This window comes from Lolium perenne, chromosome 5, assembly GCF_019359855.2.
Source record: "Lolium perenne isolate Kyuss_39 chromosome 5, Kyuss_2.0, whole genome shotgun sequence".
NCBI lineage: Eukaryota > Viridiplantae > Streptophyta > Magnoliopsida > Poales > Poaceae > Lolium > Lolium perenne.
In genome coordinates, this window is record NC_067248.2 from 38933797 (window position 1) to 38960603 (window position 26807).

A 26807-nucleotide genomic window follows, 5' to 3' on the forward strand; every position below is an offset into this window, starting at 1 on the left:
AGAAACGTCGATAAACGACGATCTTCAATTGGAAGTAGCAACCACCTCCGGCGCCGAGGTATATATATACATTGAGCCTCTGGTGATACAAACTAACTGATTTGAATAAATGTGTGTGTACTAACGCGCGCGACTCTCTTTCTTATTTTAGCCCTCGGCCGGATCGTCGAAAAAATCGAGTACGTCGTCAAAGCGTGGCGCAACCAAGACGATGAAACCAAACGAAACATGCACCATCGAGGTTGTCGATGAAGAAACCGGCAGGCCGCTAGAGCCCAGCAAGAACGCCACCAAGTTTATCAGCCAATGCGGAGCCGTTGTTAGAGACAACGTCTCGATCACCGTCCGGGAGTGGAATGAGCCAAAGAAGGCACGTCTTGGTTTCACTTTTGTCGATAAGAGAACAAAAAAAGATTGCTTCAACAAGCTTATGGAACATTTCGTTCTACCTCCGGAATACCGCAAATACGATGAGAAGGGTAACAAGATTCAGGAAAACAAGGAGAGGTGCAAGCTAGTCAAACAGTTCGCTCTTTCTAAGATGGCCAACGCATTCCGGAAATACAAGCAAAATCTAGCCCATGACTTTGTCAAGCAGGGCAAGACTCCGGATTTCAAAGGACAATATGAGAAACTGCAACATGATTGGCCAGAATTTGTGAAGCAAAAGAAATCGGAGCAATTCCTTGAAATATCGAAAAAAAATAAGGAGAATGCGGCCAAGAAGGAGTACAATCATATTATGGGGCCAGGAGGGTATCGCTTTTGGCAGCCTAAGTGGAAGAAGATGGAGAACGAGCTGAGGGCGCGAGGAATCCGTCCAGGTACGGAGGGATGGGACCCAAGGGCCAAAAGCTGGTGGTACGGGCATGGGGGATCGCTGAACCCGGAGACAGGGGAGTGTGTTTATCAGGGCAAAATAATTAAACCCACCCAAAAGCTTATTGAGGCAATGAGGGATGCTCAAGAGGGGAGGATCAAGTTCAACAGAGAGAACGACGCCCTGACAAAAGCCCTCGGGAATCCTGAACACGGAGGACGTGTACGAGGCATGGGGCCCATTCCGTGGAAAGTAGGGTTCCCCCAAAAACGATGACCCGTACGGTTACAGAAGCCGTAAGAGAAAGATGGATCGGGATGCAGATGTTGTGGCGAAGTTGGTAACGGAAATGGATGTGATGAAGAAAACTGTGAGTGTACTAGTAGCCGAAAGAGATGCAGCTCGGGCGCAGCATGAAGATCATCCAATGGATCTCGGAAGCCAGCAGCGGAGAAGAAGCAGCGTGGCTTCCACGGAGGCCTCACCGGCTGGTGCACCGACGATCGAAATTACTGCACCGGAGCCTCTGGTGGTCGAAATTACTGCACCGGAGCCTCCTCGCTACCCCGTGGACGATATAAAGGAGATGAAAGCATGTCATCTGTATTATCCTATCGGGAACATGTCCATGAAGGTAGCCATCGGCAGTGCTTTACCACCTGGAGCACTCCACCACAACAACCCCATTCAAGATGGCTATGCTCGTGTCACGGTGGAGGAGATAGTCCAAGGGTTTGAGGACCTGGACATTGACATTGCTACACCTGAAGGGGTGAAAAGACTTGGAGATGTCAAGCGCCAGTTCATTCTATGGCAGAAGAAATTTATCAAGTTTCCAGGCGAGGCGCCAACAAGTCCACCCCCCTACGGTGGTGGTGGTGGCGGTGGCGGTGGCGGTGGCGGTGGCGGTGGCGGTGACGGTGGCGGTGGCAGTGGTGGTGGTGGTGCTTCACCTACACCTCCTTCACGTCAGCCGACGCCGCCCCCCAATTCACCTCCGGCGGGTAAGCAGACGCCGCCCCCCGGCCTCGTCCGGCGGGTGATCGGACACCGCCCCAATCCACCTCCGGCGAAGAAGCGTGCAGTCCTGGGTTATTAACCCGGACCCTTATGTACCTAGAACCACAAAGATACCAGAGCCATCACTGAAGCCTCTCCCCACAAGGCCTTGGGAACGTAGCGCCGAGGAAGTCGACGCACACGCGGCTGCTGAATATGAGAAATGGAAGGCGGACTGCAAGAAGAAAAGAGAGCCCGAGCCCAAGCAAGTATTTTCTGACAAGGAAAAGAGCTGGGCTAAGTCATTTTTGAACAGACCGTCCCAAGCCGCGAAGAATCTGCCTGATGACTATTTACGTGAACTTCGTAGGCAAGCACTCGCGTTCAAGAGGAACCAAGAGTTGGCGGAGAAGAAAGCCTTGGAGGAGGCCGAGAAAAAATTAGAAAGGGGGAAAGAAGTTGCCCAGCTCGGGGAACAAAGTAAACAATCGATCGCCCCGCTCATAGTGCAAGCCGCCGGTCCGGATGCCCCCGATATCATAGTAGCTGCGGCAGCACATGGATTGACTGTAACGAGTGCCAGAGAACAAGCGGCCGACTTAGGTATCACTCTTCGTGCACTGTTAGGCCTTGATGAGGCGCCAATGAAGGACGTAGTATTTACATATGTGAAGAATGGCCCTCTCGTCGAGCCTGCGCAGGAAGAGGATCTACCTCGACAAATGAAAGGTCTGCTAAATTGGTACAAGGGTTACATAAAAATTAAAAACGCCAAAGACTATATTTATGCGGAAGTTAGATATGAGCATCACTTCAAACATTACTATGTACAAATTCATCTGAGTGAATTGTTCCAGCTTTTCAATCTGCGCGATCTCGACAAATCTATCATCAGTTGCTACGTTCTGTAAGTGATTTATTAATTTCTACCCCATCTCGTTCATTGCCTGCACTATATATATATATTGTCCTAACTATCTTGTTGTGTACGCTATTATGCAGAATGAAGAAGCGAGAAATGCGAATAAGGAACATCCATGATGTTGGGTTCATTGACCCACAAATCGTTAATTCATATGTGTTAGAACACCACCCCGCCGACGTGGAGGATGACCTGTGGCGGTTTATTAGAAAACAGAAACTCAAAAGTGATATTCTATTTCCTTACCATTTTGGGTGAGTGTTTCTGTCTTGAGCACATTCTCTTTTGTTTACTCCATGCATGGTATGTGGCTAATCGATGAGTTATGCATGACTATGCATGTATCGTGTCCGCAGGTTCCACTGGATTCTTATGGTAATTCAATTTCACACCTCCTCAGTTCTCGTCCACGACTCTCTGAATATGGATCCGGCGCTTTGGGCCGACATGAGAAAAATGATGCAAAAGTAATTATTTTCATTCATTTGCGCTCTATATCGATCGGCCTATTGCGTTCATCATTTCCTAATATCAAGTAACTAATTAATAACTCTCTTGTTCATTTAATTTTCTTTGCCTCGTAGGGTTTGGAGACGGTTCGTAGATACCAAGGTCGGTGAATTCAAAAAAGAGCTACATTTTAAAATGGCAGTGCGGACGACTGGGGATATTCAGCCACCGGGGACCAATCTATGTGGATACTATGTTTGTGAGAGGATCCGGAGATACTGCAATGAGCGGGACCAGAAGTGTGAGAACAACATCATGAGGAATAACCTCCGGAAGACGCTTAGTCCAGAAGCTCGCTTCCGACCACTTCAAGAGGAACTAGCTGGATGGTTGGCGAGGGAAGTCATCGATCCTAGAGGAGAACACCATTACGATGACGTAGATCTTTATATGCACTAAATTATGGATGGAAACTTGTTCAAAATTGTATATGGTCATCCGATATTGAATATATATTGTATATGGTCATCCGATATTGAATATATATTGTATATTCCTCTTGAATTCTTTTTGGTTCTAATTTCAAATTTGTTTGAAATTATACATTCATATGCATGTATGTAGTACCGTAGAATATGTGAAACTCCTTCAAAATTAAAACCCAAAAGAAATAAAACAATACAAATTAAAAAGAAACCAGATTTAGGGGGAGGGGGGGCTAAACCCTAAACCCTGCGGAGGCCTTTAGTCGCGGTTGGCCAGAAGAACCGCGACTAAAGGTCCTCCGCCCTGGCGCTCGCCTGCGGCCCACGTGGACGAGCCTTTAGTCGCGGTTCGTAAGGAACCGCGACTAAAGGGGGGGCCTTTAGTCGCGCTACTTTGGTCGCGGTTGCGCAACCGCGACTAATGGCAGTTGCGAACCGCGACCAAAGCCCCTTTTTCCACCAGTGTCTGCATCATCGATGCACATACTCTTTTATTGCATTATTCAGAGTTTCAGATTCATAAAGTTTTACAGCTCATGGATCACAGGGAGGAAATAAGAGCATCTCCAGTCGCGTCCCCCAAATGACGTTTGGGGGACGGCGGACAAGAAATGGGAAAAATCGCGTTCCAGTCGCGTCCCCCAAAGCTAAATAGCGCCCCATTTTATGTCCGGCGTCCCTGGTAGAGAATCTATACATAGAGTCTCTACCGGGGACGCCGGACACAAAAACAGCGTCCGGATGCATGCATGCAGCCCTAGTTCCCACATGCTAGTCTCTTTCCCCACACTTTCTCTCACCTACTTTTCCCACATGGGTTGGTCCCCTCTATTAAAATGCATGCATCCCGACGCTCTTTGAGGGACGCGGGGGTATCTTTTTTGTATAGATTTTTGGTCTCTTTTTGTCCGGCGTGGTCCCAAACGTGCCCCAAATCATTTGTACCGGACGCTTTTTGAGGGACGCAAGATGCTCTAAACACCAGCCAACGAAAAAGACGAAAAATAAAGTGCTTAAGCTTATGGAGTCGTCTAGCAAGCCACCAGTCACCCGGCCTGGTTGTAAACTTCGAGATGTGATCATGATTAACAATTATTGGGACCACGTACACATAATGAATTGCTACGTTGGGGTGTCACTAGATTTTCTCGTTGGCTTTCTGCGAGAAGAGTGATGTGCGTGTTCGATTAAGAAAATATGGCCCATAAAAAGATGCAACCAATCGGAGAAAGCCCACAAAATACACTTACAAATACATAGTTTAAACTATATATATAACGATCTAACAATTGTAATGAGAGTCTTACCCTACCGGTCAAATAATAAGGATGTGCGACGATCCATGCATGGAGGGTGTAGCGATATCTGGCCCCGTGGCAGTGTCCATATATAGCACAAAATATAGGCATAGAAATTGGCCAGATGCTAATTTGATCAGAAGAGGGTGGTCTGCATACATGCATACTTCAAAATATAGGCAAAACAAGTATGAAGTGATGTAATTAGTAGGAATTTTGCCAAAATTGATTGCAAGATGTTGGAACACACACCCTCTAGGTCAGTAATTAAAAGAACGTGTACAAATGCTAAATAATAGCATGGCATTTGCAAATCAAGCAACGAACTTAGGTCAGGTGGCGCCATGGCATTGCAAGATGTTGGAAGGCATACCCTGTAGGTCACAAATTAAAAGAATGCGTAGTTATCTTGGTCACATACTTATATATGCACTATACAAGAATATGTTTGGTGGTTTCTTAATTATGTATATATGTCATATTCAATGTAAAATAATTTGTTAGGTGTATAGGTGGGTCATATTCAATGTAGATGCGGTTAGGTTTATGTGTCTGATACTAGCCCCTCTGTTTTTATTTTTACTTTGTGTCCTGGATTTATTTAAAGTTAAACTTTGTAAAGTTTGTTCAATAATATTTCCTCTGATTCATATTACTTGCCACTAGTATGAATATACCTAGAACTAAAATATATCTAGATATATCGATATTAGTTACAACTAGTATAAGAATTCATAATATTTGATACATACAATATAAATATATACTTTATATAAAAGGGTAGAAATATGTACTAGGACGATCAATCCACAGTTCCTACGTGATAAAACTTGAGAAGCATAAACTATCAAGGAATCTCAGTACTGCAAGGACGACGATAAGTTATATCTCTATACCTAGCTATTGCATTTCATATATGCGATTTGATTAATTTACTACAACCTGCAGCCTATTAAGTAAACTATGTAAGTGACGTGCCTAATCTCGGTTCTTAAAAATATTTGGAGGGATTCTGGACACTTAGGACCATATCTAGTTAGAGCATCTCCAGCCGTTGGGCTCCCCAGATCGAAATCTGCCGCTATTTAGCGTTGGATTGGACGAAAGTTTGACTTGGAGATGACCATTTTCCGAGCGGCGAGCCCATGATGGATGAAAGCTTTTGACAAGATTCGGCGAATTCAGACAAAACTAGGAGAAATTCGTTCAAACATAAGTGGAATTTAGTGGTATTTAACATATATAGGCGTGTTCGTACATATATAGGCCGAATTCGTACATATATTTGAATTCGGCCAGTTGCAAACATAAACTAAAACTAAATAGGGGCCTTCTACATGCCGAAATGGCGGTACAAGACCGTGTAGTCGGCGCCGTCGTCATCGTCGCTCGAGTTGCTGGCGTCCTCGGACGGCGGTGCCTTGTACAAGCAGCTAGAACCCTAGCCCGAGTCACCGGTGCGTGGCGGCGTCGGCCGGTAGAGGTCGTCCTCGCTGCTCTCCTCGAGCTTGATCAGCTCGACGGGCCTGGGTGCGGCGGCGCGGACGGCGCGTAGCCGTGCGGCAGCCAGGTCCAGCAGCCGCCGCTGCTGCTCCACCTCCTGCCGCTCCCAGTCCCGCCTGGACCACTCCAGCGCGGCGTCGATGGGGAGGGTGTTGTCGGCGGGCACCAGGTCCTTCAGTGACCTGGAGATCGCCTCCTCCACCGCGGCATCCTCGGCGCGCTGGGCCTCCTCCTCGGCAATGGCGGCGGCCACGACGGCCTCCTTCTTCGATGACTTCCTCTTCCGCCCGCGCGATGGGGAGGAGGAAGGTTGGTCGCGGATGACGAGGGCGCCGCTGCTGCACCTTCTGGTCGCGGTGGCGACGCCGGCTCGTTCTTGACGAAGCGCGGTGTCACCGGAGACGTCGGCTCCTTCTTGACGTAGCGCGTAGGCGCCGACCCGCCGGACCTGGACGCGGACCGCGACCCAGACGAGGATGAGGACGGCGCCATCCTCCTCGGCGCCCAGGAAATACCGTGTCGGCGTGACACGGTAGCCGCCTCCGGTGGCGGCATCCCCAGAATGGGGGAGTTCCCTCCCTCGATGTGCGCGAGCACATTCGCGAGGATGTGGCCAGGCGCGCTCCACCACCGGCAATGACCGGCGGCGTTGTTCCTGGCGGGAGGTGGAGGAGGGCTGTCGTAAGAGGCCAGTTCACGCTCGTACCTGCGCCGGAAGAACTCCGTCCACGTCGTGTAGTTGTCCGGCCAGAACCACTCCTCCGCGCGCTGCTCGTCACTGAGAGTGACGAGCAAAGCGTCGATCTCCGCCTCCAGGGCGGAGCGTGTTGTCGGTGGCGGCGGGATCGGGACGCCGCCCACGCTGAGCCGCCATCCTCCCGACGCGCGAAAGTCCGGCGGCGCCGGGTACCCCGCCATGTGGAGGAGCCGCCCCTCCCATTGGTGGAGGGAGCAGCGCCCGAAACCGTTGTTGGAAGCGCCGTCATTGTTCGCCATTGCGATCGCCGAGCTCGAGGTTGGGGAAGATTGGGGAAGTTTGAGGGAGACGGAGGCGTGGTGAATGCGGCCAGGCGTGGTAGTTCGGCGACAAATAGAGGTCGAGGCGAGTGACACCGAGGCATTAGCATTAACTCGCGGCGTGGAAGCTACGCGGCCCGCGAAGACTGACTGGCGGCAGGTTTTTTCAGCGCGCGGAAGATGGTGCGATTAGGACGACGATTGGCCTCTCTCGCCGACAAGTTGGGGCCACCAGACGCACAGGAAGTTTTCTCGGTGTTTCCCGCACTTTCGTTTCGTCCGGAGTCCCCGAGCGCTCCCCAGGGGGGCGGGGATGGCCTAGGCTCCCCGGACGGATGAAAGGCCTAATCGGGACGAAAACGAGGGTCCGGAGACGCAACTATGCCGTTTTCGCCCATCCAAATAAAAAAACCGTCCTAAGGGCCTCGTTGGGGAGATGGGCTGGGATGCTCTTATTAGTCTGCACGTGGGCAGTGCTAGTTTTTTTGTCGTCATTCCTGTTAGGAGGTGCCACGTTGATGCATCCGGCCTACACCTGAATCCAACCCATGCAGCCTGCCTCCCCTAGGTGCCACCGGGCCGTAGCCAGGCAGCAACCACATACTATATATGAAAGACTTTTTCTATAATTTCGGAGATATAATCATGAACTAAATTAACTTATCAGCTTGACAAATGAATTATGCAAAGAATGGACATGATAAGTAGAAAGGTGCATGCCTCCGGAAATTAAGCAGGAAAGCACTACTAGTGTGGCGTTTGTGGAATATCTTGATGGGATAAAATAAAGATAAGAGAATCCATGGATCAGCTGTGTTCATGTACCCTAAGTGTTGTGACAAAACAAAAACTTATGTATGAAATAATAGATTATTCCAATTACATATAAAATACGGAGAATATGAAGAGATAATTACATATTTTGGATTGCTATTAAAGATTACTTGAGTAGTTTCTGTTCATGCTCAATACAAAGTTGACCCATACGAAGTTGTGCCCAAGATTGTGTTGAAAATGAAATGAGGACGCACTTGCTACTACATCCTAGATAAATTTCTGATAAACCACGAAATTTTGCTCAGCATGGCAACGGCCCGCGGCGCCTCGACGCTTTCGCGGGAAGAGGTTTGGACATTCTCCCGCTATTTGGGAACAACAAGGTGATATATACAAACATATTTTCCAGGTTGCTGCCGAACAAACACCGTACGTGTGGTGCACTCACATTTGCAAAATACATACGACGTACTACGTGTTGATCAAACGAGCAATCAGGTGTATTTGTTAATTGTGTCCTGGAGGGAGCAAATGGCATCACCGAGTGCGTCATTTATCGCATGATATGCGGGCATTGTTAAGTCTCCCACTTGCTCGGAACCCTCTAGTTGTATAATGATAAGTTGATATCGTATATCTAGCCGACCATCAGGATTGTGATACCGTATTCAAGAAGAACAGTCACATCCATCCTTTGAAAGAAGAAACATATATCGACCAGCCCAAGTGATTTCCAAGATTGTCGACACAATCTAACAATATTTGAGCAAATCACCTTCTAATGTGACATCCAGATGTAGAGGTCCCACCTCCCGACTCATGGCATAAAACACAATTCTATTCACTAGTACAAATCGAGCTATCATATACGGCTGAAATGGGTTGTCACACATGACAAACCTAATTGTTGCAATACAAGGGTGGACGGCCGAATGTGTTGTCGCACACACTAAGTTTACAGAAACCAAAATATTTTGATGAGATAAAATAAAGATAAGAGAGTCCATGGATCAGCTGTGTTCATGTACCATACGTGTTGTTGACAAAACAAAAACTCATGTATGAAAAGAGATATAATATATATGAAGAGATAATTACATATTTTGGATTGCTATTAAAGATTACTTGAATAGTTACGGTTGTGCGAAAATAAAAATAAAAAAACCATTGATTGTCATGAGTTGCCCTAAAATTATGGTTTTGGGTGATGTAGTTCTTGTCCAAATATGTGAAGTTTTGTCCATATATATAGCCAAACTTAAGGAGGGATTGTATGCTCAATATAAAGTTTGAAAGGCTGTTTCACTAGCCAACTCAACTAAAAGTTCGAACTGATAAAATGAGGATATGCAATATATTTAATCAATACTTCCTCTCGCGTCTAGACTATTTCAATATTTAGTGTATGTTTCGTGTAGGCCACATAATCTTTTTTTAATACTGCATGAGCAGGATCTCAAACTTGAAACCTCTTAGATCTGATACTATAAAAGATTGATGCACTAGCTAATTTAACCAAAAGTTTAAACTGATAGAAGGAGGCTATGTAGTGTATTTATATTAAATAAAGTTGACACACACGAAGCAGTGCCCAAGATTCTGTTGAAAATGAAATGAAGACGCATGTGCTCCGACATTTAAAACTGCCTTAGTATATTTCTGCTAAACCACGAAATTTTGCTCGGCATGGCAACGACCCGCGGCGCGGCGCCTCGACGCCGGCCGGCTTAGCCCGACGCTTTCGCGGGAAGACGTTTGAACATTCTCCCGCCATTCTGGAACAACAACTTGATATATTCAAACATATTTTCCAGGTTGCTGCCGAAGAATCACGGTACGTGTGGTGCACTCACATTTGCAAATACATACAACGTACTACGTGTTGATCAAATGAGCAATCAGGTGTATTTGTTAATTGTGTCCTGGAGAGCAAATGGCATCACCGAGTGCGTCATTTATTTGCATGATATGCGGGCATTATTAAGTCTCCCACTTGCTCGGAACCCTCTGTTAGTTTAATGATAAGTTGATACCGTATATTTAACCGACCATCATGACTGTGATAGCGTATAGTTCAAGAAGTAAAACAGTCACATCGATCCATTGAAAAAAGAAATATATATCGATGGATTGTCGATATAATCTCACAACATTTGAGCACATCACCTTGTAATGTGACATTCACATGTCGAGGTCCCGCCTCCCATCTCGTGGCATGAAACACATTTCCGTTGCGGTTGGCGCCGATCCAATTGCAGACTGCAGCAGAGGCAAGACGATCTTTCGTTGGGACTTCCATCAAAACGGGCAATGGAAGGTTAAATTTCCGTAACGGGTACTCATACCATTCGATACTCCAGCTAATGGAAAAAATTAGTATATGAAATTTAAAATGTATTAACATGTTAAATGTTCTTAACAGTTAAGACCTTTATAATATATCTTCGTTAGGGAGTGAACTTATTAAACATAACCTTGCGATGTGAAACTTGTGGGAAAGTGGGTAAATTGTATCGCACGATTGATGGAGCTATGACAAAGTCAGCCCTCCGATTTTGAAAAAAAAATAGGCTCATGTTGGAAAAAGTTATGCATGGATATGATATGAACATGGCTAGAGTGAGCAGATACAATGTACCACCAAGTAAGGTCTACCTGGAAAGAAAATGAAGTTAAACGAGACTTACTTCAGAAAAAAAAAGACTTAACAAAATTGTAAAATTATGCATGGGAATGGGAAGTATAAATACATAGATTGCAAGAAAACTTCGCCACAATCTCTGACTCCTTCATTTTTATCCAGACGCATAGATAGAGGTTGCTTAATTGGTTGTTTTTCCAATCATAAAAGAAGAAGCAAGTTGAAACTTGAAATGTTGGTTTACCTGCATGCAGGTTGACAGGTGTCGAGCATTCTTTCTTTATGGGGCTCATTCTCATCTCTTTCTTCTCTCTCTTCGCTACAGTGCTTTGAGAGTCCTCTTCTCCGCCCGAGAGCTCCTCCGACTCGATTCCGGCGGCGCTGCCGCTTGGAGGAGAGAAGGATGGGTGGGTCGGACTATACAGAGTAGATTTAGGTGTTTTAGTTGTCCCGGCGATCTGCCGTGTATTGGCTTCATGCCTGTAGTTAGGAGTGGAGTTCCAGATCTTGGCGGCCTGATCTGGAGCGCTTTTGGGTCTCTTCTTCTCGCCCTCAAGCTTCTCTGGTTGGAGCTGGGAGTTGAGGAGAAGGCCACCATCTCCTTTAGTAAAGCCGTTGCTCTTTGCCATCACCTGATGTGGGGAGGAGGCGTTGGGATTCTTCCTTTGGCCGGCTGTGGCGGCGAGGAGAGGAAGGGTGCCGATGCTTCATCCTCTACTGACGGATGTTGGCGGGGAAGATTACTGCTGCGACTTGGTGAAGAAATATCTGGGAGTTCATCCTTAGCAGCTCTTCATCGATGGTTGCCTGCCATCCAGCTGCTAAGCCTCATGGTTGTGAGACAGCCACTCCCGCCCTGGTCGACGGCAAGCTAGCGAGAGGTGTACAACCTCCAGGCCTTTGTGCCAGATTGGAGGCCTTCTGGCGCCGATGCAGTGCGCTCCTGACGCTCCATTCCAAGTGGCCATGTCCCCGGTGGTGGTGCGCTCGACTGCGATCGGTTGCTCCGTCAAGGATTCGGTGGAGAAGGAGCTAGTGGACGCCCTGGTCTTGATTGCTTTTCTAATATTTGTGCTAGGGTCTGTAGTGCAATATTCAAGGGCCATGTTGTAATTTTCTCTGGTTTCGAGGTCCTTCGTGTAAAAGTTTCTCCACCGACGATAATATAATGTGGCAGTCGGGGTAAAAAAAAAAAAAAAATTAGACGGCCATAGCAATTAAACAATGTCGTGCGTCATTTCGCTGGGGCTCATATGGTGTGTGCTAGGCCCATGCTAGCGTGTCATTGCATGCATGGGGCATGTAGCCACGTAACCCCGGAGATGCTCAAGACTTGATATGGAACACAATGGTCTTACAAGCCACACATATATTTTGCCACACTTATACCTTAACTTATGCTATATATGTACTCCACACTCTGTAGTATGTGGCAGCACTGCCTACCTAGCTAGGTCAAACATATGCAACTTGCATGCATGCATGATTAACTAGCTAGCTGAGGTGACATAAACAATGTATTGCGTGTAGAAGCTCGTAGAGAGCACAAGAGATTCTTTGTTTATACGAGACAGTAATAGATTTGATGCCATTATGAAATCAGCCAAAGGAATCTATGCATACGGGCGCCATGCGAACCTAATATGGAGTTTATTTGATAGCCACGAGGAACAAATTGTTCGGTACAGCTGTTGCTACATCTGAAAATATGGAGTTTATTTGATAGCCACGAACAAACTGTTCGGTATAGCTTTTGCTACGTCTGAAAGTATGGAACTTTTTTTAATCAGACAAGTATACCATCGACAGCAAAGAATGTTTTTAAACGTAAGTAAACTATTTTGTGACTGCATAGGTCGGGTCAAAAATTACACGCGGCAGCCACACGAGACTTCGATCTACCTATATATGTATGTGTGCACATGCCTTTTTTTTTCGAAATGGGGAGTTCAACTCCGGCTTCTGCATCATGATGATGCACACGGCCTTTTATTAATGAAGTATCAGAAAGTCTTACAAAAACACAGCTCAATCATCGCCTACAGTTGATACAAGAATCAACCAGCGGAACCAAACGAACATGAAGTAACTAAAAATCATTGTAGTCTCCTAGTATGTCGCCAGCCAGCCTGGCACAAGATATCCTGAGCGACCATCTGGAGCCGTGTGCAACCAGAACCCATGGCATCCCGTAGTCCCTCCGGCGAGAGGAGAGCCCATAGCTGAACCCAGTGAGCCACCATAAGAATAACCTGCAAGTAGTGAAAAGATTGTTTTTTATTAAAAATAAGATCATTTCTTGTCCTCCAAATAGACCAACATAAAGCAGACACCCCCACACGGATAAAAGTTTTAGATTGTCTATCTACCCCATTTAACCAATTCCCAAACAAATTTGTAATATTGGTTGGAGGTGGAAGATCAAAAGTGAAATTAACCGTACGCCAAAGAAGTTTAGCTAAAGGGCATATAATGAAAAGGTGTTCAACAGTTTCCTGTTCTCCACAGAAAACACACTTCGTGCACCCATTCCAATTCCGTTTAGCTAAATTATCTTTAGTTAATAAAACCTTGTTACTTAGGAACCACATAAATATTTTTATTTTTAAAGGGACTTTCACTTTCCACAAATATTTTCTCAGATATGGGGTATTATCACTCATAAGATCTTCATACATAGATTTTACCGTAAATTTACCATTCGTTGTCAATTCCCAAACAAAAAGATCTTGTTCATCATTTAGATTTACCGTCATTAGTTTTCTGCATAACTGCAACCACAAAGTCCATCTGTTGCCCAATAACATCCGTCTGAAACTAATATTCAGTGGGGTTTGGGCAAGCACATGAGCTACTGTTACATTCTTGTGACGCACAATATTATATAATGACGGATATTGAGTTGCTAGAGGGGTTTTACCTAACCAGGTATCTTCCCAAAAACGAGTACTCATACCATTTCCAACTTTAAAAAAGCCTCTATTAAAAAACTCTTCCTTCACCGGCATTAAGCCCTTCCAGAAAGGAGAATCTGTGGGCTTGGATTGAACAGCCGATAATGTTTTGTTCCTTAGATATTTATTATGTAGTAATTCCTGCCACACCCCCTCCTCATTCAACAACTTAAACAACCATTTACTTAGTAAGCATTTATTTTTGAGTTCGAGTACTTCAATACCTAAACCCCCTTGATCTTTAGGCCGACAAACAATATTCCATTTTGTAAGCCTATACTTTTTCTTATTCTCATCAGATTGCCAGAAGAACCTAGATCTATAGAAATCCAATCGTTTCCTTACCCCAATAGGTACCTCAAGAAAGGAGAGCATAAACATAGGTAAACTAGTTAAAACTGAATTAATAAGAACCAATCTATCTCCATAAGATAATAATTTTCCTCTCCAGCATCCCAGTTTGCTTTCAAACCGTGTTTCAACTGGATACCAGTCGGAATTTTTCAGTTTTCTGTAATGGATCGGAATACCTAGATATTTAAAGGGAAGAGATCCAACATCACATCCAAAGATCTGTTTATATTGATCCTCTTCGTCTTTTGCCTTTCCAAAACAAAATAATTCACTTTTGTGGAAATTAATTTTGAGTCCCGATAGTTCTTCAAATATACATAAAATTAGCTTCATGTTTACAGCTTTTAGGAGGTCATGTTCCAAAAAAAAGGATTGTATCATCGGCATACTGTAGAATAGAGATACCCCCCTCAACAAGATGAGGAATGAGCCCTCCAACTTGACCATCAATTTTTGCCCGTTCAATTAAGATGGCAAGCATATCTACAACAATGTTGAATAACATCGGGGACAAAGGGTCCCCTTGCCGCAAACCTTTCTTTGTTTGAAAATAGTGACCAATGTCATCATTTACCTTTACTCCAACACTCCCACCCTGTACAAATTTCTGAATTAAACTACACCATTGTGTAGCAAAACCTTTCATTCTCAGAGTTTGTTGTAGGAATGACCACTTAACTTTATCATATGCCTTCTCAAAGTCAATCTTAAATAATACCCCATCAAGTTTTTTTGTATGAAGTTCATGAATTGTTTCATGGAGAATGACAACACCTTCTAAAATATTTCTTCCCGGCATAAAAGCCGTTTGTGTTGGTTTAATAACCTTTGGGGCAATCCCCGTTATTCTATTTGTTCCGACTTTGGTAAATATTTTGAAACATACATTTAACAAACAAATAGGTCTATATTGTTGAATTTGTACCGCATCCTCTTTTTTGGGTAGTAAAGTGATGACCCCAAAATTGAGTTTGTAAAGAGACAATTCTCCAGTGCTCAACTCATTAAAAAGAGCCATTAAATCCGACTTTATTACCTCCCAAAAAATTTGATAGAATTCCGCCGGAAAACCATCAGGACCCGGTGCTTTATTATGTTCCATCTGTGATATCGCCTCTAACACTTCCTCTTCAGTAAAAGGATTTGTTAGAATGTCATTTTCAATAGCTGAGATCTGCGGAATATCATGAACCACCCCCTCTATTAAAGAGATGTTGGACGATTCTGGAGGTCCGAATAATTTTTTGTAAAAATCAGTTATATATATTTTAAGGTTGTCTTCTCCAACAATTGTTCCTTCTTGTTGCTCAAGCTGAAAATTTTTCTTTTTACGATGTTTGCCATTTGCAATCAAATGGAAATACTTCGTATTATTTCCCCCTTCCTGGATATGCTTAACTTTTGCACGTTGAGCCCACTTAGATTCTTCCTCACGCCTTAATTTACGCAAACCCTCATTTGCTTTTTTAAGTTCCTCTCGTTCTTGCGAACTCAACGGGGTAGTTTCTGCTATAATATCAAGATGATCAATAATATTTAATAATCTTTCTTTCTCCCTTTTGTAATTCCCGCTTTGATTTTTTGCCCAACCTTTAAGAAACTTTCTTATATGCCTCAGTTTATTCAACCAAATATCAATAGGATTAAAACCAGAAGTTACCGAATTCCACTCCCTCTTTATCATCTCAAAAAAACCTTCCTGTTTCAACCAATGTAACTCAAAAGAGAATTTTGAGATATTACCCAGGTGAGCTTTAACCCCTGAGTCTATGAGAATCGGTGTATGGTCAGATTCCGCCCTTGTTAATGCACGAACCGTCACTAACGGAAATTTTTGTTCCCAAGAGATTGATGCTAGAACTCTATCTAACTTCTCATAGGTAGGTTCGTCTCGACGACTGGCCCACGTATATTGTCTCCCAGAAAGTGCAATTTCTCTTAGATTTAAATGTTCAATGATTGCATTAAAAACAAAAGGCCATCTAGCATTAAAATTATCATTATTCTTTTCTTCCCCTTTTCGGATAATATTGAAATCACCACCTACCAACATAGGTAGTGTTTCAGACTCGCATGTTTGCACTAACTCTGCTAAAAATTCGCCCTTGTGCAAGTCCTGGGCAGCCCCATAAACTGGCACCAAAATCCATTCAAAACCATCCCTCTTGCATTTTATATGTAATTTGACACAAAAATCCCCAGTAGTAACCTTTATCACTTGTAGGGTATCTGAATTTATACCAACTAGAATACCTCCAGACCTACCATGAGGAGGTAAACAGAACCAAGAATAATTGTATCCAGCGGCCAATTGATTCAGAAAAGGTATAGAGAAGTTTGATATCCCAGTCTCCAACAAGGCAAGGAAATCTAACTTGTGTTCCCTAATAGCCTCTCTGACAAACAAATGTTTTGCCGTATCCCCAAAACCCCCTGGATTCCAATTCATACCTTGCCGACCTCTACTTCACAATGATGCACATAACCCCGTTCATTACAAAGTTCAAACTAATTTAAAGTTTACAAGCTTACGAATTGTATAATGTTCTTCTGTAGTATTTTTACTTACAACTAATGCGATACAAAGAAATTGAAGTAGAAAGACTTAGGTTTGCACCCTAGAATAAGGTTAATTAATTAGAGAACTACGACTAACTAGCTAATAACGATCGAATTACATGCTTTTTAACAGATAGGCTGCTCAGCAGGCCATCTTAATCCAAAACCGACCTGCTGCCGTCGATTTTAGTGTGTAGCATCTGTGCACATCAAAGGCAAAATTAAAAGGGTTGACTAAAGCAAATCATAGTCAGCGCACCAGTTGACCACTTCACCACTAGCCAAAGCAACGTCGTACAACGACCATTAGAGCATCTCCAGTCGCGTCCCCCAAACCGCGCCGGATTGAGCGTTTGGGGGACGTGTTTCGTTCGTGCCGCGTTTGGGGGACGTCGCTCCCCAGTCGCGTCCCCCAAACAAAATTTCGCAAATTTTAAACTTAACTAGATTCGATTAGATTCGTCCAAATTTACATAGATTCGAACGAAATTTGACTAACTTTAAAACTAAACCTAATCTAGAACCGCTTGCGGCGGCCGGAGGCGTCGTAGTACTGCTGGAAGTTGTACATCTCGTCGGTGACGACCTCCTGCTTGCCGCGCTCGTCGACGGGCTCGTCCACGGGCTCGTCCTTCACCAAGCCGCTTGGTCCTGCCTCGCCGTCGTCGGTGAGGTCCACCAGCGGCTTTCCGGAGTCGAGGATGGACATGGCGATCGCCGCGTCCAGGTCGCCCCTCCAGGCGTCCTTGTCGTCCATGGACGCCATGAACGCCGCCCGCAGCCCTAGGCAGTCCTCGGGGTCGTCGCTGCTGGCGATGAGCCGCTGCTGCCGCTCGTACTCCGCCAGCAGCGCCGCCTGCGACGCTTCCTCCGGCTCCTCCTTCACCTCCGGCTTCGGGATGAGGAGGGCGCCGCCGCGCCTCCCTTGCTGCCGCCCGCTGCCGCTGCCGCCACGCCTTGTGTTGTTGACGGGCGTCACCGGCTCCTCCTTGACCTCCCGTTTGGGGACGGTGTAGGGCGCCGACCGGTACGACGAGGACGGCGTCGATCGCACCGGTCCCGAGGAAGAAGAGTGCGAGGAGGACGAGTACGTCGTCCTCCTCGGCTGCCATTGAGGAGACGGCGGCGGCGACGACGGCATCTCCAGCCGCGGAGCGCCGTTGCGGATGCCGCGGATGACGTTCTCGAGGGTGCGCCCCGGAACGCCCCAGAACAGGGCGCGGCCGTCCTTGTTCCAGCTGTTGGGGCCGCCGACGAGCCCGTCGGTGCTGTGCATCTCGACGTCGTACTTGGCCTTGAAGTACGCCGTCCACCAGGCGTCGTTGTTCTCGACCGCCCACGTCGGATCCCTCCGCTCCTCCGCGGTGAGTTGAGCCCGCCGGGCCATGACGGCGTCCCACCATTGGTCCGTGCGCGGCTTCGGCGGCGGCGGAACGCCAATGCCGTTCACGGCCATCCTCCAGCCGCCGCTGCTTGGCAGCCGCATGTCCGGCGGGACTGGATACCGGGCGCGGTACAGCGCCCACGCCTCCGCCACGGTGAGGCTGCCGCGTCCGAAGCCGTTCGCCGCGGCGATCCTGCGGGAGGACGACATTTTTTGTGCGGCGAGGAGAGGATCTGGGAGGGGGAGGCGGCGGCGACGAGAAGGATGAGCGGCGCTAACTGCAGGGCGCCTTAAAACAGCGGCGGCAGCGGGTGGTTGCACGCAATAACTCCGGCGCGGACGGCCACGCGGCCATGCACGACGAGACGCGTCCCTGCGTCGCCTGGGAAAACAGGGACGCCATTAACGTCGCTTGACCAAAGGTAGGCGACGGGGTTTTAGCCTTCCGTGCCGCTGACGCGTCGGGCCCGCGTCGGTTGGCCTCGCTTTTCGTTGTGTCCGGCGTCCCCGGAGCGTCCCCTGTGGGACGGGGACGGGCTCGGGGCGCCGGACACCGTATCGGGGCGCGCCGGACAAAAAAGGGCTTTGGGGGACGCGGCTGGAACGTTTTTTTTTGTCCGGCGCGCCCCAAATCCCTTTGGGGGACGGTTTGGGGGACGCGACTGGAGATGCTCTTAACTTGGTTGCACTTGGCCTAATTAGTTAATCTGCAGCTAGATTAAAAAACAATGAGGTTGCAAAGAAAAAGAAGCAGCCAAGGTAGATTATGACCTACCAAAGGAAAAGAACAAATGGAATTCATACGTAGGCAGTGATGATATGATCCACCATGCTTGCATTGCATGCGAGCACACATTTTTTTTTTTTTTTTAAATAGAAGGCCTCTTGGCCCAGCTTTATAGATAAAGCTACCAACACCATACAAAGTCAAGATACAGGAATGCAACATGAAACCACACAGCCACAACCAAGTCCGATACCAGGAGAGCACGGCCCCTAGCCGACACCACAGGAGACGATCCTAGAACAACAGATACGATACAAAGCCCTGAAGCGGGTCGAATGGTGGCTAAACTGCAGCTCTAGTCCTCGCATGTAGTCTCCTGAGCTCGTCCCGCGCCACGTCCAGCAGCTCCATGTCCCTCCGTCTGACCAGAACCCTCCATGACTGCATGTGGATAAGCATATGATAGAAAGCGTCAGCCGGGTTACCGATCATCTTCCCTTCGATAGTTAGTTTATTCCTAATGTTCCAGAGCGACCAGCACAAGGTCGCAAAGGTGAACCAAACTAGTCTACGAAGGGGGCCTGCTAGACCCTGCGCAAGCGCGATGAAATCCCCAGCCCCTGCCGGGTTCCAGTCGCAGTGCAGGAGTTCCCTAACTCCAGCCCACATGAATCTCGCCATGTGGCAAGTAAAGAAGATATGGTTACAGTCCTCAATTTCTCCACATAACGCACAGTGGCCATCGGAGGGTCCCATCCTCTTGGCCACCTGCTCGCAAGACGGGAGCTTCCCTCTGATCAACTGCCACATGAAAATCTTGATCTTAGGGGGAACCCTAGTCCGCCAGACCTCCTTGAAATGTGTGACCGCCGCCCCCTGCAAGAGGCCATGGTACACGGACCTCGTCGAGAAGATCCCCGAGCTCTCGAGAGCCCAGGACACCTTATCATTCTGCTCGTCCACCGGCAGCGCCTGTACTTCCCTGCACAGGTTGTCCCACTCCACGGCCTCCGCAAGACTAAACTGGCGGCGGAAATGGATGCGCCACTCGCCAGGAGTCCCCTCTAACACCCTGGTCGCATGCACCGTAACATCTGGGTGGGTACAGCAGCTGAACAGGCGCGGAAACCGGGCGCGTAGGGGCCCCGGCCCCACCCACCAATCCTTCCAGAAATATGTCCACTTCCCATTGTGAACAGAATGCTTCGCCCCAAGCTTGAAGTGCCATTTAATTTTCTGGATGGCATTCCAGAATTGTGATCCCCTCACCGGCACCTCTTTGGAAAAGAAGTCATGGGTGCCAAGATATTTGGCCCTAAGGAGGTCCGCCCACAGGCCCTCCTCGTTCTGGTAGATCTTCCAGATCCACCGCAGCATCAGCGCAATGTTCATGAGTTTGGTGTTGAGGATCCCCAAACCCCCCACCTCCCTAGGTTTGCATACCGTCGCCCAATCGACCATGTGGTACTTCCTAGAGTTCCCGACTCCTTCCCAAAAGAATCGAGACCGAGACCTATCCATCGCATAATGGGTCGAGTCATGCAGGAGATAGATCCCCATGGCGAACATTGGTAGGCTCGAGAGGCATGAGTTAGTGAGCTCCAGCCTACCCGCAGAGGCCAGAAAAAGGCCCTGCCAGGGATCAACCCGATGTCCCACTTTTTCCGGGAGGAACTCCCAGTCCGCCACCCTAAGCGGACCACCGCTCACCGGGAGCCCAAGGTACCGCAAAGGGTATGATCCCAGCTTGCAGTTCAGAAGGTTAGCCAGCCTCCGCTTCTCCTCATCTGGGACCCCTGTCACCATTACTTCGCTCTTGTCAAAATTAATCTTCAGACCCGACATGTTCTCGAAGCATAGCAGGAGGAATTTGAGGTTGGCAATGCCAAGATCCGTAGGCTCGATCAGGATCATGGTATCGTCGGCGTACTGCAGGTGGGTGACCCCCCCGGGGATCAGGTGTGACACCACCCCTTTGATGTGTCCTGCCGAGTTAGCCCTAGCCAGCATGGCTGCTAACGCATCAACCAGGAAATCAAAGAGGATCGGGGATAGTGGGTCGCCCTGCCGCACACCCCGAGCGTTCCGGAAGAAGGGTCCCACCTCTCCGTTAACATTGATGGCCGTTTGGCCACCCCTGACCAACTGCATCAAGCGATGGACCACCATGGCCGAGAAACCCTTTCTCAGCAACACCTCCTGGAGAAAGTCCCAATTGACTCTGTCATAGGCCTTCTCAAAGTCGAGCTTGAGGAGGAGGCCCCCAAGCCTCTTCACTCGTAGCTCGTGCATGATCTCATGTAAAGCAAGCACCCCCTCATGTAGACACCTCCCACGGATAAACGCAGTTTGACTACGGTCGATCGTCCTATGAGCAAGCGGCGCCAGGCGAATAGCGAAAGCCTTGGCCACAAACTTGAAAATGACATTAATAAGAGCTATGGGTCTAAACTGCTTGATAGTATCCGCGCCTTTGACCTTGGGGATCAGCGTAATAATCCCAAAATTGAGCCTCGCCACATCCACCCTACCAAGGACAAAGTCGTTCAGGAGCGTGAGAATATGTCCTCGCAAGACTCCCCAGAATCTCTTGAAGAAGAGGACCGGCAGCCCATCCGGCCCCGGTGCCGAGTCCGGCTTCATGCTCAGGAGGACCTCGTCCAATTCCTCGAGCGTGAAGGTGAGTTCCAGCGCAAGGTTCTCGCCCTCCGAGATCCTCTTGTCCCTCTCCCAGAGGTTAGCGGCCAAGGCGAACACCCTCTCCTCCCCCGACGCCCCCATGAGCCCCCGATAGAAGTCATAGACATGCTCCATCAGGTCTCGCTGGTCTTCCACCTCCCCTTGAGGTGTAAGCAGGCGCGGGATGGAGCACTTCCGCCGCCGGCCGTTGGCAATGGCGTGGAAGTATTTGGTGCAGGAGTCTCCCTCGAGCGTCCAACGTACCCGACTCCTCTGCCTCCAGTACTCCTCCTCCATCCGGTCGACCACGAGCAACTGGTCCTCCAGATGGTACCTAAGGGCCCAGCCCTCCTCATCTAGACCCGCCCCATCAGCCTGCCGGTCCAGTTCCTCTACCTGGGAGAGTAGGGACTCCTTAAATAGTCGTTTCTCCTTGCCCAGGTTGGCTCCCCAGCCTTTGAGAAACTGTCGGAGGTTACGGGCCACACACTGCCATAGGTCAATGCAATCCCGATGCGGATCAAAGTCAAGCAGAAAGTGGTTGAGCTTTGCAAGCACAAGCTCCCCGAAGCCGTGGACACTAAACCACCAGGTTTGGAAGAAGAACCGTGGTGGTGGACACCTCACTGCCTCCCCGCTATCCAGCAGAAGTGGGTTGTGGTCCGAGCCTATCCTAGTAACGGCCGTGACCGAGCACAGCGGAAAGCGCGCCTCCCAGGCAGTGGACACAAAGACTCGATCCAGGACACACCTAATAGGGTTGAGCTGCCTGTTGGTCCAGGTGTATCGGGCCCCTGCCCGGTTTAGTTCCCGCAAAGCCATAGTAGCAATGGAATCATTGAACCGGCGCACCCTAGCCCAGTCAATGTTGTCGGTACTCTTATCCCCAGCTGAGCGGATGAGATTGAAGTCGCCGGCGATCACCAGAGGAACCTGACAATCGGCGACCGCCCTCTCCAGTTCCCCCAGGAACTCATCCGTCCTCCCATGATCCGCTGGGCCGTACACCAGCATAAAGCACCAAATCATATTGATGTTGCGCTGGAGAATCTTAGCAGAAATGAAGAAAACCCCTTTCCTCCATTCCCCCACCTCAAAGGTTTCATCCCGGAAACCTAGAAGTAAGCCTCCCGAGTGTCCGTTTGCTGGAAGCCAATTCCAGGCAAACTGTCCCCCGCACTCGAGGCTCCGGAGCTCCGCCGCCATAAAATCCTGCCTAATCGTCTCTTGTAGGCCGAGGATGTCCAGCCGGTTGCTACGCATGTAGTCTCTGAGCTGAGTCCGGCGCCCCTCGCGACCGAAGCCCCTCAGATTATACGCAAGTGCTCTCATTTGATCGACTTCTTCTTTGTCTGCCCCTTTCTGGCCGCTAGGGTCGCGCGTCGTGGGCGAGAGACGCGCACACCCCTCCCCGAACCAGACCCCTGTCCCGGGGAGGACACCGCTGCTGGCCGGAGGCCCTCAGCCACCCCGGCTGAGTGCGCCTCCGCAACCGGTGCCCCCGCAGTCCCGGCAGCTGGGTGCCCCTCCCCCTCCACCGAGACGGGTAGCGCAGCCTCCCTGGCCTTGCGCGCCGCCAGCTCAAGCTCCTTGCGGGCAGCCACTTCCGCCAGCGCCGCCTGTACACGCTCCTTAGCCCTGATGAGAGAAATGGCCTCCACCGGCGTCCCGGCCGCCGGAGTGAAGACCACACAACTGTCCGCCGCCACCGCAAGCAAGTGATCATCGGAAAGAGGGTCAAGGGCAGTGAAATTACCTGTCTCGAGGTTCTTCTCGGCCGCCCGCATCTGCGCCTTCTCCAGGATCGGCTTGTTCGCCGCCATCCCCTTGTTCCTGGAGCTCTTCCTCGCCGACGCCGTCTTGGTACCGGGCTTGCTCCCCCCAGCGTCCACCGTGATCGTCTTGGAGCGTCGCCCATGCGCCGCCGGGGGTACCACACCAACCTGCACCACTGCCACCCCATCAGCCACCTGCCGGGCCACCGCCGCCACGCTAGTCGAGCCACCAGCGCCCGACGCCAGCCCGCGGGGTCCCAGCGGGGTCGGGGGAGCAGTGAGGGCCCCCGCGCGCCCGTCCACCGAAGGGCTGGACGTCACCCAGTCCGTCGCCGGGTCCAGCACCTGCGACGCCGTCTCCCCAGAGAGCAGGTCGGCCTCCAGGCCCACATCGAGAGCGCAGCTCTTCTTCGTCGCCACACCTTCCGCGTCCACCTCCGTGACCACCGCCTTGGAGGCCTCCCCGGCCACCGGCGTGGGAAACGCGCGCAAGTTGGAGCCATATTGGTCAAAGCGCCCAGCCTCCGCCCTGCACAGCTGCGGTGCGCTGAGAGAGCCCAGCAGCGCCGACAGCCTCGTCGCGCCCTCAACCCCGCCCTTCTGTGACTCGACCTCGCCACCCTGGCCTTGATCTTTGTCGCCACTCTTCTTCCAGCCGTGCCTGTTCCACTCCTCGTGGCTGTGCTCCTCCGATTCATCATCCCCATCATCATCCCTGGGAGGAGCCGGCGGCTTAGGAGGCCCGCCATCCTCAGCCCCACCCGAGCCCCGCCGGCCCAACTCTGCCTGAACCCCAATGGTGTATGGCTCACCGTTGACCGCGAGCTGCACCGACCCCTTGATACGCTCAGGGAACCGGCACTGGAACCTCATCCTCACCGGCTCCGTCGCCCACTTCCGGAGCGAGAGCTCGTCAACCTCCAGGGGCCTGCCAATCATCACCATGCCGGCCATCAGCCTGTCCTTCTCGATCATGTCCCTTGGCAGACCCGTGATCTGAACCCAAGTAGAGGGAAAAGCCTTCCCAGGCCTCGGGGCAAGGAACGCCTCCCTGATGCTGGCCTCGGCCTTGCTCAGAGGCAAGTACAGCTTGCCGCTGCCGGTGCTCATCTTGAGGGTAGCCCGGGAGGGGAAGCGCACCGTGTACTCGGACTCCGACATCTTGGACACTTGCCAGTCCCAAAGATCATCAACCAAGTTCTTGAGCTCATCGGAAAGCTGAATCGCCGAGAGCGGAGGCTGCTTGTCAAACTTGATGACCGCCACGAACTGGTCGCCCTGCTCCGCGTCCCGGATTGGCTCCACCTCAATGTTGTAGAAGCCTCCCCCGGTGATGGCGAAGCCCATCGCCTGCAGCCTCAGCTCTTTCCCACGGGTTGGACAGTTGGCGGAAATGTGGCCCTCCTTGCTGCACAGCACACACAGGGGGTCAAACTCGCACTCCGACTGGAAATGCCCGGCGCGCCCGCACCGGAAGCACTCCCCGCCACTGCCCTGGCCCGGCTGTCCGCCAGCTCCCTTAGCCTTGTTCTTGCCTTTGTGCTGCCCGGCCACTCCCTGCGCCGGTAGCTTGTTCCCAGCAGCCGTCGGTGCGCCGTGGGAGGCTCCCTGCCCACCCCCGGCGCCGCCCCGCGCCCCCGCCGGCTGTTGATGACTCCTGTCGCGTGGCCCCTCATGGGAGCCCCTTCTCCCGCCATCCCTCACCGGAGCCCTGCCGCGCTGCTCCTCTTCACCCCAGCGGCCGCCGTCCTGGCGACCCTCAGATGACTGCCACCGCCGATCCCCCTCCTCGAGACGCCGCTTGTGCCCTCCCTGGCCGGCACCGCCGTGGTTGCTGTAGTCGCCGTAGGAGCGCTGGCCGCCGTTGCCGGAAGGGTTGTTGTTGCTGCCGTAGGATTGGCGGCCGTCGCCGCCGCCGCCGCGGTCCGCTCCGCGCTCAGCGCCGCGCTCACCGCCCGCCCCGCTACGCGCGTCGCTCCGGTCACCCCTCCAATCGCCGCCGCGCCCCCCGCCCCGTCGATCCATGCGGACCACCTCCGCAAACGAGCGCGAGAACGGAGGAGGTGCAGGAATCTTCCGCAGTTGCCTTGCCCCTTTTCGCCGCCGCCGCACTTCCGAAGCTCTTGCGGGAAAACCTAACTCTGGCGACGTGCAACCCTTTGCCAACCAGAGCCACTTAACCCCGGAGGACTGGGCCAGGTGGGCTGGGCCAGGCTCCGCCCGGGCCGTCGTCACCGTAGCCTCTCTCCCCACGGGCCTCGGCTGGCCAGAGCATTCCCCCTCCGGACCAGACACAAAAGGCCGCAGGAGCAGCAGCGGATGGGCCTCAGCCTCCAGCTCCAGGCCCAACACGGGCGCTTCCGCTGGAAGGCCCACTGCAGCAGCCCGGCCACCAGCTTCCGTCGTCTCCCCTGGCGGCGCCGAGCACCGGGCAGCCGCCATAGGTTGGCGGCACTCCCTGACCGCCGGAGCCGAGCTACGCGCCATCCCCGAGCACGCCCCGGCCGCCGGCAAATGTCGCGCCTCCGGCCGTCGGCCCGAAGCATCGCCCAGGCGCCAAAAGCGCCCTGCACCCCGGAAAAGGGATCCCTTCCCGCCGGGGGCGAAGGCCGCCCACCGCCGATGGCGGAGAGAGCCCCCCCAGCTCTGCCGCCCGCGCAATGAAACTCCCCAGCGTCGCCCGCGCCGGCGGAGAGGACGACGGCGAAGCCAGAGCAGGTCCCTCCTCCCCGGAAGCACCCGCGAAGTGGTCCGCCTCATCCTCACTCTCCAGATCTGAAAAAGAAGACCAGAACCTTCCCAGCGGCTCCTTCCGCACCAGCTCCGGCGTCCCGCCGCCGGCGACCCAGACCACCTGCCCCGCCGCGTCCGGATCTCTCGCCGTGGCGTCCCCAGCGCCGCCGCAGAACTCAACGCCCGTACCGTCGCCATTTGAATCGCCCACACCCGTACGGACGGGTGTAACGGTTCGCTCCATCGACTCTCAGGTCATGCGAGCACACATGGCAGAAGCGCACCATCTGCATGTAGAGAAATCAGTACTAAGATACTACCTCCGTTTCAAGGAATCAGGCGCACGCGTATTCCAAGACGAACTTTGACCATAAAAATTGAGCAATAAAATCTTGATTATATTATATGTACTAGGAAAATTGCCCGTGCGTTGCTACGGATTGATTGAAAAGTTTATTAATCTATTTTTCTGCATGGTGACATCATTGCTCACTTAAATATGGATTTTGGTGGTAAATATCCCGCTCGATCTGGTCTAGTTTTTTTGACGATAATCGTTGGCACGACACAAATTTGTCCCAAAATCTACCGACACGTGATCCTAGCAATACAAAACGATACGAAAAAATGATGAATAAGCACATCGTAATAAAATTGGAGCATTTATTTTGATGTAGCCTAACCGTTGGACTTTTAGTTCTCTTAGTTGCCAAAACTCTAATTTTATGAT

At 50.4% G+C, this 26807-nt stretch overlaps 1 long non-coding RNA gene across 1 annotated transcript; it reads left to right on the plus strand.

Moving 5' to 3' along the window:
- Window positions 1-2848: 2848 nt before the first annotated feature.
- Window positions 2849-3716, plus strand: LOC127304483 (uncharacterized). Its single transcript, XR_007853399.2, has 3 exons — window positions 2849-2995; window positions 3098-3208; window positions 3326-3716. It is a non-coding gene; the product is annotated as an uncharacterized lncRNA (long non-coding RNA).
- The last annotated feature ends 23091 nt before the right edge of the window (window positions 3717-26807 follow it).